Genomic DNA, 5,846 nt, shown 5'->3' on the forward strand with positions numbered 1-5,846 from the left:
CGGCAGCGGCGGAAAACTCTCGGCCGAACCTCGTGGGAATCAGCTAATCAGGACAGCAGGAATGCAGAGAATGTAAACAAGCTACCAGCGAATGAGTTTCGGTTAGCACATTGGTTGGACAGAGGTGATCTTGTTCCTTTTTATTGTGCTGTGTCCTTTTTAAAACATCTTGTCGGTTGTCAATACTGTCAGCCACCCAGAGGAGTTTTCAAGTCGGGCGGTGCTTAAATCGCGTAAAATAAATAATAAATAACTACAGGCAGTCCTTGCTTAATGACCCTAAGCAAAGCGGCTGTTAAGGGAATCCGACCCGATGTTACGACCTTTTTGCGGCAGTGGTTAAGCGAATCACTGCGGGCATTAAGCAAACCACATGGTTATTATGTGAATCACATGGTTCCCCACTGATTTTGCTTGCCAGAAGCTGGCCAGGAAGGTCAAAAACAGTGAACATGTGACCACGGGACGCTGCGACGGTCATAAATGTGAACCGGTTGCAAAGTGCCCAAATTGTGATCACATGACCGTGGGGACTCTGCAACGGTCATAAGTGTGAGGACCAGACATAAGTCACTTTTTTCCAGCACCGCCATAAGTCCAAACCATCACTAAACGAATGGTTGTTAAGTGAGGACTGCCTGTATCTGCAACGGGCGCGAGGCAGGAATATGAAAAAAAGATCTAATGAATAAAATTGATAACTAACTCTAGGCAAAGGACTATGAGAAAAAGATCTGAGGGTTCCTGCCCTGGGCAGGGGGTTGGACTAGAAGACCTCTAAGGTAGGGACCTTCTAACCCTACAATACTTGGATTCTGAGATTCTGTGACTCCCACCCTTTGCGGTACAAGCAGCAACCGATTTATTCTCCTTGGTCTCCTCACCAACACTCGGGAATGCCCAAGCCAGAGCCGCAGAACCAAACCCGCTTATTTTATACTCATCACCCATGATCACAGACATCTCATTTGTTACGCTGATCACACAAGTGTCTTAACTACCCACCACAGAGCCGTCTTCAATTAATAAGGAAATGGAGGTGATGAAGTGTTAAGTTTAGTCTGCCGGAACAGGACCAAGCTGGGAATTTCTATTCACGCTGGTGGGGAGTTGGTGGTGGAAACACCAACCAAGCGTTTGGGCTCCATCGTATTGTGCAGGAAAAAAATCAGGAGAGTGTTGGTTGAGGTCCAGGTTATTAATCCTTGGAGGCCAGGCCAAGCTCTGAACTTGCCAGGCGTTGGTTGCTTTCAAGGCCGTCCAGGAAAAGGGCCAGAAGCCCTTCTTGTCTTCTAGGAAATCTCTTCCAGACTTCCTTCCCGAAACATAGTCATCAAACGTTCCAAGATTCCATGGAAACCCATCATCGCCAAACCTGGCCTGGCTCTGAGTTCTACAAGTGGAAAAGAGGCCACCTTCCTGGGGAGCGAGCGGAGGACCAACTCTCCTGCCGTATCACGATGAAGGAACAGCAGAAGATCTACCCAACATCTTCTTCTTCGCTTCTGGTCCGCAAAGATGGGTAGCTAGCAGCTCGGTGGCTTCCCTGTATCCCACCTGTGAAATCCCCCGAGCCCCAATTTGCCGGCTGAGTTTGATGGCCATGATTTGGCACCCCGAAATCAAATAGAGGATAAGAAGGGGGATTCAAAAGGTTCTGGGGTGTAATGGCATGTGGGAAAGACCCTGGGAGACGGGGGGAAGAGATGCTGCATAGAGAACAGTCAGATAAGAGAGGGCTTAGCCCTCAGCTGCATAATGGGTGGGGAAAGAGGCTCAGAAGGGACTCTCCTGAGTTTCTTGGACTGTAAAGGAATTGGGGGCGGGGGGAATTGTCCTTTCAGACTTGCAGGATTCTGTCAGTGTAGCTTTACAATAAAGTAGAATTGGCTCATCTGGTCGTGTTTCCTGTCTGATCTACTTGGTAAGGCTGACACACACCCTTCGAAAATCAGTGTTAAAAGGGAACGGTCAGATAAGGGAGGGCAGAGCCCACAGCTGCATAATGGGCGGAGAAAGAGGCTCGGGAGGGACCCTCCCAAGTTTCTCAGGCTGTAAAGGAAACGGGGGGGGGGGATTGTATTTTCAGACTTGCAAGATTCTGTCAATGTAGCCTTACAATAAAGTAGAATTAGCTTCATCCGATCCCCAGGAGGACTGATTACAGCCTAGATTAAAAGCATCACCCACCCATTTTCACGTTCCACCAGACGAGATCTCCGTGACTCCCGTCCCATCGTAAGTGTGCATCGGTTTCTTCCCAGCCTTGCGCAACTAGCAAAAATGCACATTTTGGAGACCGTGTTTCTCTCTGGTTTTCTCGGTAGGGAGAGGGGTGGGAAAGGCTGCGCCAGACGTTGTCCTTTTCTGCAGCCCCTTTTCCTGTGGTTGGCGATTCCTGGTTGCCTATTTTTCCTAATGTGAAAAAGTTGAGAAACTTTTTTTCAATCTCTAACTTTGGGATTGGATGGGAAAGTGGGAAGCCAAGGAGGCTGCCCAGCCCCAGGATGGAAGGTCAGACAGAACTAGGAAGAAAACACAAAGATTTTGGTGGTGGTGTTGGTTGGAATCCTTCCTTCCTTCTTTTCTCTTTTCTTTTCCTCTCTCCTCCTCTCCCCTCCCTTCCCCTCTTCTTTCCCTCCCTCCCTCCCTCCCCCTCTTTCTCTTCCTTCCTCCCTTCCTTCTTTCCCTCTTTTCATTTCTTCTCCTCCCCTTTCCCCCTTCCTTCCCTTTCTTCTCCTCCCTCCCTCCCTCTCCTTCCTTCCCTCCCTCTTCTTCTCCTCCTTCCCCCTTCCTTCCTTCCTTCCTTCCCTCTTTTCATTTCTTCTCCTCCCCTTTCCCCCTTCCTTCCCTTTCTTCTCCTCCCTCCCTCCCTCTCCTTCCTTCCCTCCCTCTTCTCTCCTTCCTTCCCTTTCTTTTCCTCCTTCCCCCTTCCTTCCTTCCTTCCTTCCTTCCTTCCTTCCAACACACATTTTTACAGGAAAACCCCAAACCTGGGAGATTCTGATCCAACCTTCCATTGCAGCTACTCCAGAGATCGGAGGAAACCCATCTTTTAAAATGTGACCACAATGGGGCAATGTTGTACCACGGGCTGGTTCCTCCATTCCATATCCCTTGAATTTTTGGGTGGGGTGGGGGGAATGTTTTATGAAAAGTTATTTTATAAAGCAAAGGCAAGTCCTGTTCACCCACCCTGAATATTCCTTCTCAGCATGGGGAATTTAATCTGCTCTAGCCAAACCCCTCAATTTGCTCCCACCAGCATCAGTGGGATTTTTTCCACCCATTTTCCATCCTGTTCTCAGTCTTTCACCAGACATCAGGGCCAGCTCCAGTGCAGCTGTGTTCTTTTCTAAAAAACACCCAAGAACAATCCAGAACTTTAGTGCATCACGTGGTTGGTTTTAATCCTGGTTTCCTGAACAACCCATATTGACTTGTTTCACCTGGCATGCTCCAAGCCACGATAAACTAGGGGCGTGCAACTTTTTCTGGACTTACTTCAAAATGCAACGGGTAGGTAAAAGCAGCAGTACATTTCCCTCCATTCAGATTAAATTTTAATTTGCGTTCCATATAATGAATAGCATTACTCCCCATCGTGCATTTACTGACTTGGGATCTGCTCCATGACATAATCTCTGCTTGAGGAACTACGGTCTCAGAATCCAGCGAGTCCCCAGTTCAAATCCTTCTCCTGCTAAAATAAAATCCCAGATGCCACCTTGTAATGGTAGGTGAGAAAGGCCTTGAGAGACGGGTTGAAGAGATGCTGCCTAGGGAATGGTCAGATAAGAGGGAGCATAGCCCTCAGCTGCATAATGGGCAGAGAAAGAGGCTCGGAAGGGGCCCTCCCTGGTTTCTTGGGCTGTAAAGGAGATTTGTACTTTCAGCCTTGCAAGATTCTGTCCATGTAGCCTTACAATAAAGTAGAATTAGCTCATCTGGCTGTATCTGTCTGGTCTACCTGGGAACACTGACACACGCTTTCCGAGGATCAGCATTAAAAGCAGGCAGATTAACCAGCATTGGGAGAAAACCAAGTGCAAAAATGCAATGGGAATCTGGTTTAAGACTTAATTGGGGGTGACAACAAAGCAAGCTTTGTTTGTCAGCCAGCGCAGCCAGTTTAAGCTATGGGTTAACATTTTCCTACTGGTTTATTCGCCACTACATGCATCAGCAATAAAATTGCTCTGATTCCAATGGCTATGTGGGACGAGAATCAGTGCCCCAACCAGGAAAATAGATAACTTCGTGAAAAAAGGGACCCATGTTCTTTACTTTAAGCACCACAGTAGCGAAATCTCGATTTCTGCTTTCTCCCTGGGTGAAATTCATCCAAACTGGTCAATTTCTAGCTTGTTTCTCCCATTCCCTGGCTGGATACACATATATAAAGCTTTGGGGTCTGGTAACGGCAATATTTGGCGGGTGCCCCGACAGGCAAAGGGAGAATGCAGAACGCGCGCAAAAGGAATTGCGGCGCCAACCAGGGCAGGAAGTTGCTTTTGAAGCTGCAGCGGGCGCGTTTGAGGGCTGGTGGGACTGCCAGGCTCAAACTGTGCCAACGTGCCCTCTGCGGCCGGGTTTGGATGGCGGTTCGGGGTGCGAGTCCAACCTTGTGAAAGCAGAATTGAGAGGGGTGGTGGGGAAGCGGGCTGCCAAAGTGGGGGCACCTGGACAGGCCCTTGTTGTATCTTCTTGCACTTTACTTCAAGACCACTGGCCGTGTTAATCCGAGACACTCCAGCACAGGAAGATCTGAATTCTTGACCTCTTTCAGCATTTTAGCTGTTCCCTTGGTTGTTTTGAAAACCTCCACGGCGCCCCACAAACTCTCCCAGACAGTTGGCTGGAAGGGACCTCAGAGGTCTTCTAGTCCAACCCGCTCACCAGGCAGGAATTCTCAGAGCATCCCAGTCCAACAGCTGTCTTTCTTTGAAAACTTCCAATGATGGAGCCCCGGCAACTCCAGAAGGGAGGCTGTTCCCTGCTTATTAGCTCCCACGGCCAGGAAAATTCCAAATTTGAATTTGGATCCCCCCCGGAAAGCTTCTGCCCGTCGGTTCTTGTCCTACCCAGACCGCTTTGGAGAGCAAATCGTTCCTCCTGACAGCCCTTCACGGATTGGAAGAAGGCTATTTAAGCTTCAGCATGGCTTGTTGGCACGTTGGGGACTCTGGCCATGCTTCTTTGGAACGAGTGACGCTGACGCAAACCTTGGCCCGGCTGGATTGATGCACCAGTGAAGATGGACCGGTGCAAGGTTTCAAAGGTGGGTTTTTTTCCTCACCTCACCTTGCAACTCTCCCTGCCAATGACTGGTGGGACCTCTGGGTTCAGGACCAGCCCTCCGCGCGTGCTCAGATGCACTGCAAAGGAACGACGTCTTTCTGCATCAGGACGACTCAGGACCCTCCGAGCAAAGGTGTGAGACTTGGTGGACCAATGTGGTGGACCACCAGCTTCTTGATGGACCCCCAGCATCTTAAAGCATCCAGCTGCCTGGGAAATCCAACGTCCTTGACATCTGAAAATGTTTTCAAAATCGCGGAAAGACTTCCAAGGAACGGCCCTCGCTGGGGCAGTTTCTGCGATGAATTGCAGGGCGAAAGGTGGAGGGGGGAATGATGGCTGTAAACTTTGAACAACCGGAGGGACGTAAGTTTAAAGAGATGAGGATCAGAAGAAACAGATTATTTGAAAAAGAGTGCTTGAGGACTATGTCCTTTTTAAAAAAAAAAAAAGAAGTGATTCTCCAGGAGCAAAATGTCTTTCTTGGGGGCTGACTGTCTCAGTTCGTCACAAAAGCCCTGCAAAATTGTGCTGTGTGGGCCCCC

Source organism: Candoia aspera, chromosome 18 (genome assembly GCF_035149785.1).
Source record: "Candoia aspera isolate rCanAsp1 chromosome 18, rCanAsp1.hap2, whole genome shotgun sequence".
NCBI lineage: Eukaryota > Metazoa > Chordata > Lepidosauria > Squamata > Boidae > Candoia > Candoia aspera.